Genomic DNA, 10609 nt, shown 5'->3' on the forward strand with positions numbered 1-10609 from the left:
CATTTGCGCCCCTGGTGGTGAAATCTATCAAAATTATGGTGGTCCCAAAAAGGAGGGATTTTTCAAATTGACTGTGTGTCGGTTTTAAAAGTGCTCCCCCTCTGGTCAACGTATGAAATAACAAGTGTGTGTAACAATTTGAAGTGCTCCCCCTCTGGCCAACATGTGTAATAACAAGTGTGTGTAAGAAATTGAAATGCGCCCCCTTTGGCCAAAATTAATAAAAACAAATAAAATAAATATGTATATAAAGACATACTGTAATACATTGAAGTTGTAATAAAGATTAAAAAACAATTACAAACATAAAAATTAAAAAAAATAACTAAAAGGCTTACCTTAGACTTAGACTTCCTTTTTATTGTCATTCAAATTTGAACTTTACAGTACAGTCTTTATATTTGCATAGTTTGTATATATTATTGCTGTAAATACAAATCTTTATATATCTAGAAAGGGTGGTCCTGAAAAGGTAGGCATTTTTCAGAGGTCTCAAGAAGGTAACAAATACAAGAATGTGTGCGTGTGTGTGTGTGTGTGTGTGTGTGTGTGTGTGTGTGTGTGTGTGTGTGTGTGTGTGTGTGTGTGTGTGTGTGTGTGTGTGTGTGTGTGTGTGTGTGTGTGTGAGTGTGTGTGTGTGTGTGTGTGTGTGTGTGTGTGTGTGTGTGTGTGTGTGTGTGTGTGTGTGTGTGTGTGTGTGTGTTCTTGCATTTCTACCCTTCTTGAGACCGGAAAAGTACCTTCCATATGAGGAGGTGTGAACAAGTTAGGACATAAATCATGGTCCCAATACAGAAAACCATTGCATCTAATAGAAAATGTCTCATTTGCGCCCCTAGTGGTGAAATCTATCAAAATGATGGTGGTCCCAAAAAGGAGGGATTTTTCAAATTGACTGTGTGTCGGTTTTAAAAGTGCTCCCCCTCTGGTCAACGTATGAAATAACAAGTGTGTGTAACAATTTGAAGTGCTCCCCCTTTGGCCAACATATGTAATAACAAGTGTGTGTAAGAAATTAAAATGCGCCCCCTTTGGCCAAAATTAATAAAAACAAATAAAATAAATATGTATATAGAGACATACTGTAATGCATTGAAGTCATAATAAAGATTAAAAACCAATTATAAACAAAAAAAATGTAAATTTAAAAAAAATAACTAAAAGGCTTACCTTCTTTATATTTGCATAGTTTGTATATATTATTAATGTTGTAAATACAAATCTTTATATATCTAGAAAGGCTGGTCCTGAAATGGTAGGCATTTTTCGGAGGTCTCGAGAAGGTACAAATACAAGAATATGTGTGTATGGCCCTAAAGAGGTGTGTGTGTGTGTGCTTTTTCATTCTTGAGACAGGAAAAGTACCTGACGGAAGTGTTGATATCAACCAAACCTAACCCCCCCCTCCTCCCTCCACATCCCACACCCCGGATTGTAAATAATGTAAATAATTCAATGTACATACTCTTATGATTATCTTGTGTGATGACTGTATTATAATGATAGCATATATCTGAAATAACAAGTGTGTACAAAAATTTGAAGTGCTCCCCCTCTGGCCAACATATGTAATAACTAAATAAATACAAGTAATAACTTGAAGTAAATGAAGATAAAAAAAACAATTACAAAAAAACAAAAACAAAATTAACTGAACGCTTACCTTTTTTATATTTCCATAGCATGTATATATTATTAATGTTGTACATACAAATCTTTATATATCTAGAAAGGGTGGTCCTAAAGAGGTAGGCATTTTTTGGAGGTCTCAAGAAGGTAATGAATACAAGAACGTGCGTGTGTGTGTGTGAGTGCTTTTTCATTTGTTCCCCTGTAAGATGCAGCCTCAGCTCGCCATACATACTCGACACTCGTGTATACGGCACCAATCATTCAAGACAAGATTAGATTATGGGCCGGATTCATCTCCTAAACTGGATTAGGTAATAAAAAAGCGCGCCCTTCTCTTGAGGATGTGCTGAGTCAGAGCCGACTGGACACACACACACACACACACACACCAAGCATGTAAACACACTGCTCGGCCGTGTCTCGCAACGTTACCTTCTAATACCGGCAAAGTGATGCGACGCTTCACTTGTTGGAAAGAAGTGTCCTATTTTATATATTCACATTTCTCTGAAGGCACAAAGCAGAGGGTGGAGGACAATTTAATGCCCTTTAACACAATTCTCCAGTTTTGCTCCAGCGATTTGGTGCATTACCGTGGCACCGTTCATTAAAATTGCAAAGGGTGTATGAACCGGGCGAAAGAAGACTCGCTTCCGTGGTAATAATTGCTTTTTAATGCCCGTGAATGAAGTCGCAGTGAGCTTTTTGTGCTCTATTCTTTATTTTTACACCGCTTTCACACTTCAGCAAGCGACCCTTTTAGGCTAAATGTACTAGAACCGGACATGAAGATGCTGAATTTCCTCACTTTACTTTCTCTCAGAACTCACTGCAGTATGCCGATGTTTTCTGGCCATTTAAAACACCTATTTGATGACGTATTGTATATTTTCATATAATTAACGTTTGCAGTCATTTATTGTGCAGATAAATAAGAAAGGGGGAAAACTGTGAGGGCTGGCAAGTATTCTGGTCCCAGTGGCTCTCGGGTTATCTCAACTCAGAGATATATTTTTGGGGTCACATTCAACTTGATAATGCCCCATTTTCGTCCAAAACTAGGGGTATTGATATCAGATATCGGTCCGATACCAGCACAAGAACAAGTATCGGATGCTATTGGCTTGCGTCTAAAATTGACGATACACAGTGCATACAAAAGTAATCACAGCGTTTCACTTTTTCCACATTTTATGTTAGACTTATTACAAAATGGAATATATTCATTTTTTCCCCTCAAAATTCTACACACAAATGTCAAAATAATTGTATCTAAGTTATCACAAAACTTGAGTTCCCGGCGAGAAGACAAAAGCTGTCTTTGAGTCTACCAAAAGGAAGGCTGTGTAAAACTCCACTGTGTAGGGTGGGAAGCAACATGAAGGTGTACGGTTTCTTTGATGTATTGTAATCCACGGAAATATGTTGCCTTGACCCGAGAACTACAAAGCGGAGAGGAGGCAGGACCAGACTCCCCTCCAGGCGACCTTTTCTTTAAACTGTTTTGCGACCTTTTCTTTGAACTGTTTGTAATCAAAGGCGATGGCTGTTTACGACCCCCCGTCCCTCTAGAGACAGCTGTTGCCATGTAATCAGGGAAAGTCCAAATAAAAGAGGAGGTGCGCAATCTTCCGTCAGAGCGTGGTGACACTGTACAAGGGTACAGGTGTATGCGTTTCTCCTCATTGAGCCAAAACTGTTTAATTCCTTGCTTCTTGTCTTGTTTAATAGATGTCATTAGTGTTTGAGCCTGACACAATACCCCATAATGACGATGTGAAAAGTTTAAAAATAAAAAAAATAAGCAAATTAATCCAAATAAAATATCACATTTACGTAAGTATTCACATCCAGCAATTACAGCCTCAAGTTTTTTTTGAATACGATGCCACAAACTTGGCACATCTATCTCTGGGCAGTTTCTCCCATTCCTCAAGCTCCTTCAGGTTGGATGGGAAGTGTTGGTTTTCATCCAGGATGTCTCTGTACATTGTTGCATTCATCTTAGTCTTAGAACCAATTGGTCATTCTCTCAGAGCTCCAGCATTCTTCTGTGGAGAAAGGACAACCATTTTTGCAGCAAATCACCAATCGGTGGCCCGACGAAAGCCATTTCTTTGTAAAAGTTTGCCAATATTGCACCCGAAAGACCATGAGAAACCAAATTCTCTGGTCTGATGAGACGAAGATTGAAGTCTTTGGCGGGAATGCCAGGCGTCATGTTTAGAGGAAACCAGGCACCGCTCATCACCAGGTCAATACCATCCCTAGTGAAGCATGGTGGTGGCAGCATCATGCTGTGGGGAGGGTTTTCAGCAGCAGGAATTAGGGAGACTAGTCAGGATAGAGGGAAAGATGAATGCAGCAATATACAGAGACATCCTGGATAAAAAAAACAACTTCTCATCCAACCTGATTGAGCTTGAGAGGTGCTGCTAAGAGGAATGGGCGAAACTGCCCAAAGATAGGTGTGAATATTATCAACAACAGTATCAATATTAGTTACAATTTCAACATAGCAGTGATTAAAAATCCCTCATTGGCATTATCATTAGACATTTATAAAAATAAATGAACAATAGTGTGACAGTGCATCGCATCTTATAAGCTTGACAACACACTGTGTCCAATATTTTCACCTAGATAAAATAAGTCATATTTTTGGTTCATTTAATAGTTCAAACAAATGTACATTATTGCAATCATTTTATAAAACATTGTCCTTTACAATTATAAAAGCTTTTTACAAAAATCTACTACTCTGCTTGCATGTCAGCAGACTGGGGTAGATCCTGCTGACATCTTTGATTGATTGATTGATTGAGACTTTTATTAGTAGGTTGCACAGTGAAGTACATATTCCGTACAATTGACCACTAAATGGTAACACCCCAATAAGTTTTTCAACTTGTTTAAGTCGGGGTCCACTTAAATTGATTCATGATACAGATATATACTATCATATATACTATCATCATAATACAGTCATCACACAAGATAATCACATTGAATTATTTACATTATTTACAATCAGGGGTGTGGAGGGGGGGGGGGGGTATGGACATCAAGTAGTGGACATAGAGAGAGAGAGAGATCAGAAGGCATAAGAAAAAGAAAAAGTATCTGCATTTGATTGTTTACATTTGATTATTAGCAATCTGGGGAGGGTGTTAGTTTAGGGTTGTAACTGCCTGGAGGTGAACTTTTATTGCGGTTTTGAAGGAGGATAGAGATGCCCTTTCTTTTACACCTGTTGGGAGCGCATTCCACATTGATGTGGCATAGAAAGAGAATGAGTTAAGACCTTTGTTAGTTCGGAATCTGGGTTTAACGTGGTTAGTGGAGCTCCCCCTGGTGTTGTGGTTATGGCGCTCATTTACGTTAAGGAAGTAGTTTGACATGTACTTCGGTATCAGGGAGGTGTAGCGGATTTTATAGACTAGGCTCAGTGCAAGTTGTTTAACTCTGTCCTCCACCTTGAGCCAGCCCACTTTAGAGAAGTGGGTAGGAGTGAGGTGGGATCTGGGGTGGAGGTCTAGAAGTAACCTGACTAGCTTGTTCTGAGATGTTTGGAGTTTAGATTTGAGGGTTTTGGAGGTGCTAGGGTACCAGGAGGTGCATGCGTAATGGAAAAAGGGTTGAACGAGAGTTCCCGCCAGAATCTCTCGTTCAACCCTTTTTCGATTATGTATTGAATGAATAGACAATCCTTTTGAATCGGGAACATTTCGTTTTTGAATCGCGTTGAATCGAAAAAAATCCATTTTGAATTGAATCGTGACCCCCAAGAATCGATATTGAATCGAATCGTGGGACACCCAAAGATTCGCAGGCCTATTAAACGCCATATCCAAATGAAACACCCTTCCGTTCAAAACAAGCCGATGGACTATTTTGTACGTTTACGTACAAACAACCAGAAACAGGCAACTTTTCTGAGAAAAACCACTAAGGTGAACAAGAGAGCCCTCAAAGCTAGCTTTACCATGAATTGATTAACGAGGACCCCGACTTAAACAAGTAGAAAAACTTATTCGGGTGTTACTATAGCATACTTGCCAACCCTCCCGTTTTTACCGGGAGACTCCCGGTATTCAGCGCCTCTCCCGCAGAAATTTTCTCCCGACAAACTCCCGGTATTAAGCCGGAGCTGGAGGCCACGCCCCCTCCAGCTCAATGCGGACCTGAGTGGGGACAGCCTGTTCTCACGTCCGCTTTCCCACAATATAAACAGCTTGCCTGCCCAATGACGTCATAACTGTAGAATGATCAAGGGCGAGTTCTTGGTTTCTTATGTGGGTTTATTGTTAGGCAGTTTCATTAACGTCCTCCCAGCGCGGTAACAACAGCAGTCACGTTTAGTCTACCGTAAAGCAGTTCGTCTGCCGTAAACAGCAATGTTGTGACACTCTTAAACAGGACAATACTGACATCTACTGAATAGCCTCCAGAACACTGAAATTCAAGTATTTCTTTTATTTATATATATCGGAGGTCTCAAGGTTGGCAAGTATGTACTATAGTGGTCAATTGTACGGAATATGTACTGTACTGTGCAATCTACTAATAAAAGTTTCAATCAATCAATCAAAACCTTGTTGCTGAACTCGTAGCTAAATCCAAAAAGGTCCCACACTGTGGCAGAAACATTAATACTGCGAGCTTGTAAAGCCATTGTAAATTACATGCTCAGGCCCAACTTTCACACTCGGTGAGTACAAATACATTTACAAACTATATTATTAACTCTATGTATTATATGCTGTGTTAGAGTGTCATTTTGCTTGGCCGCAGGATTTTGTAAATGTAAAAAGTGTGGCGCGGCTCAAAAAAGGTTGAAAATCACAGTTATATCATCTGAAAGGTTTCAATTGCGCCAACAGCGGCATTTCCTTTCTGGAACAACTCGTGTTACCATGGCGATGCTATTCAGGAAAAAGACCAGCTATGGGCCCATTGATTTGGTACACCACCTCTTCAATGGGGCTTTTCACAGGAAAACGCAGAAAATGTTGATGTTACTTACCTCTTCTTGGAGCTCAGCCATACTTTCATGTAAATCTGTGTTTAGTATCTCGTTTTGTTCACACACTTGTGTACTTTATTCATGGCTGAAAAGTTGTCCCGTCCAATGTTTGATTTTTCAACAGTTCAAGCGGTTGGCGTACACTCGAAAGGGGGAAGGTGGAGAATGGGAAAACCCGTTTTTTGTTTTTTTTTGTGAACATAACGTCCTTACGGCCACAACTTTCATTGGTTTTGTTTTTTTTCCTATATTTTTAGATATTTTGGTATGTTTTAACCTAAAAATCATGAATTTTGATACTTGTTGCCACCTTGGAAGTATGCCAACGTCTCTTTTATATTAGCATAATAACTTTAGCATGCTAACATTTAATGCTAGCTTTTTTTCTAATTGTGTATGTTTAAACTTAAAATTCATGATTTTTGATACTTGGCGCCATCTTGGAAGTATTTTAACATCCCTTATATTAGCATGTTGATGTTAGCATGCTAATGTTTTATGCTATCTTTGAAGCTAATTTTCGATGTTTACGCCTACAAATAGTGAATTTTAGTGTGAATATTTTAATACTTGGCCGCCATCTTGGAAGAATGTTGTCTCTTATATTCGCATGCCTATGTTAGCATGCTAATGTTTTATGCTAGCTTTTTAGCAAATGTTTATGTTCATACCTAGAAATAGTGTGTTCTTTTTTTTTTTTTTTTTGGACAGGACAAAAAAAGAAATAGTGTGTTCTAATACTCGGTGCCATCTTAGAAGTATGCTAACTTGTCTTATGTCATCATGCCAACATTAACGTCCTAACCTTTTTTTGCTGGCTTATTAGCTAATTTTGTATGTTTAAGCCTAAAAATCATGTTTTTTTAATACTCGACGCCACCTTGGAAGTGTGCTAACATCTCTTTTATATTAGCATAATAACTTTAGCATGCTAACATTTAATGCTAGCTTTTTTTGTAATTGTGTATGTTTAAACTTAAAATTCATGATTTTTGATACTTGGCGCCATCTTGGAAGTATTTTGACATCTCTTATATTAGCATGTTGATGTTAGCATGCTAACGTTTTATGCTATCTTTGAAGCTAATTTTCGATGTTTACGCCTACAAATAGTGAATTTTAGTGTGTGCCTTTATCCGGTCACTTGATATAATACTAACATTTTATGCTACCTTTTTAGCTAATTTTATATGTTCTAACCTAAAAATCATGAATATTTTAATACTTGGCCGCCATCTTGGAAGAATGTTGTCTCTTATATTCGCATGCCTATGTTAGCATGCTAATGTTTTATGCTAGCTTTTTAGCAAATGTTTATGTTCATACCTAGAAATAGTGTGTTCTTTTTTTTTTTTTTTTTTTTTTGGACAGGACAAAAAAAGAAATAGTGTGTTCTAATACTTGGTGCCATCTTAGAAGTATGCTAACTTGTCTTATGTCATCATGCCAACGTTAACGTCCTAACCTTTTTTTGCTGGCTTATTAGCTCATTTTGTATGTTTAAGCCTAAAAATCATGTTTTTTTAATACTGGACGCCACCTTGGAAGTGTGCTAACATCTCTTTTATATTAGCATAATAACTTTAGCATGCTAACATTTAATGCTAGCTTTTTTTCTAATTGTGTATGTTTAAACTTAAAATTCATGATTTTTGGTACTTGGCGCCATCTTGGAAGTATTTTAACATCTCTTATATTAGCATGTTGATGTTAGCATGCTAACGTTTTATGCTATCTTTGAAGCTAATTTTCTATGTTTACACCTACAAATAGTGCATAAATGTCCCTTTATCCGGTCACTTGTTAGCATGCTAACATTTTATGCTAGCTTTTTAGCAAATTTTATATGTTCTAATCTAAAATACATTTTTAAATACTTGGCCGCCATCTTGGAAGAAGTCTGTCTCTTATATTTGCATGCCTGTGTTAGCATGTTAATGTTTTATGCTCGCTTTTTAGCAAATGTTTATGTTCATACCTAGAAATAGTGCGTCCTAATACTTGGTGCCATCTTAGAAGTATGCTAACTTGTCTTATGTCATCATGCCAATGTTAACGTCCTAACCTTTTTTTGCTGGCTTTTTAGCTAATTTTGTATGTTTAAGCCTAAAAATTAGAGATGTCCGATAATATCGGCCTGCCGATATTATTGGCCGATAAATGCTTTAAAATGTAATATCGGAAATTATCGGTATCGTTTTTTTTATTATCTGTATCGTTTTTATTTTTTATTTATTTTTTAATAAATGAACATAAAAAAAACACAAGATACACTTACAATTAGTGCACCAACCCAAAAAACCTCCCTTCCCCATTCACACTCATTCACACAAAAGGGTTGTTTCTTTCTGTTATTAATATTCTGCTTCCTACATTATATATCAATATATATCAATACAGTCTGCAAGGGATACAGTCCGTAAGCACACATGATTGTGCGTGCTGCTGCTCCACTAATAGTACTAACCTTTAACAGTTCATTTTACTCATTTTCATTAATTACTAGTTTCTATGTAACTGTTTTTCTATTGTTTTACTTTATTTTTTATTCAAGAAAATGTTTTTAATTTATTTATCTTATTTTATAATTTTTTTTTTAAAAAGTACCTTATCTTCATCATACCTGGTTGTCCAAATTAGGCATAATAATGTGTTAATTCCACAACTGTATATATCGGTATCGGTAATTAAGAGTTGGACAATATCGAAATATCGCATATCGGCAAAAAGCCATTATCGGACATCCCTACAAAAAATCATGTATTTGTAATACTTGGCGCCATCGTGGAAGTATGCCAGCTTCGGTGGGCCCCAGGCCAGATGTTCAGGGCACAGATAGCAGGCCCATCAAAATTTCCGCGGGGATTTTCTGTTTTTTTCGCAAAAAAGTTAAAAACAAATGTCATTACGGGGTATTGTGTGTAGAGTTTTGAGGGAACAAATGAATGTATTCAATTTTGGAATTAGGCTGCAACATACCAAAATGTGGAAAAAAGTGAAGCGCTGTGAATACTTTCCAGATGCACTGTAAGTCTCAAAGGCAGAAGTGCATTCGAAAGTATCCAGTAACAAACGTGTCCCCGTTCAACTTACTGTGTCATGATCTTACCTGAATGAATTAGTGTGGCCATTAGGTCACTCCTCTTCAACTTAAATACTGCATTTGACTCATTTCACTTGATCAAACCTTTTCTAACATTCCACACTATAAAATAATAAAAGTATGTACAAAAGCAGTGAAGTTGGCACGTTGTGTAAATGGTAAATAAAAGCAAAATACAATGATTTGCAAATCCTTCTCAACTTATATTCAGTTGAATAGACTGCAAAGACGAGATATTTAACGTTCCAGCTGGAGAACTTTATTTTTTTCAAATATTAGCTCATTTGGAATTTGATGCCTGCGACATGTTTCAAAAAAGCTGGCACAAGTGGCAAAAAAAGACTGATAAAGTTGAGGAATGCTCATCAAACACTTATTTGGAACATCCCACGGGTGAACAGGCTAATTGGGAACAGGTGGGTGCCATGATTGGGTATAAAAGTAGATTCCATGAAATGCTCAGTCATTCACAAACAAGGATGGGGCGAGGGTCACCACTTTGTCAACAAATGCCAGAGCAAATTGTTTAAGAACAACATTTCTCAAGCAGCTATTGCAAGGAATTTAGGAATTTCACCATCTACGCTCCGTAATATCATCAAAGGGTTCAGAGAATGTGGAGAAATCACTGCGCATAAGCAGCAAGGCTGAAAACCAACATTGAATGCCCATGACCTTCGATCCCTCAGGTGATACTGTATCAAAAATTGACATCAGTGTGTAAAGGATAAGTCCGTAACTACAGTTCGTCAGTACAGTAAGAGCAAGTTAAAACTCTACTATGCAAAGCGAAAGCCATTTATCAACAACACCCAGAAACGCCGTCGGCTTTGCTGGGCCTGAGCTCA

Source organism: Entelurus aequoreus, linkage group LG12, assembly GCF_033978785.1.
Source record: "Entelurus aequoreus isolate RoL-2023_Sb linkage group LG12, RoL_Eaeq_v1.1, whole genome shotgun sequence".
NCBI lineage: Eukaryota > Metazoa > Chordata > Actinopteri > Syngnathiformes > Syngnathidae > Entelurus > Entelurus aequoreus.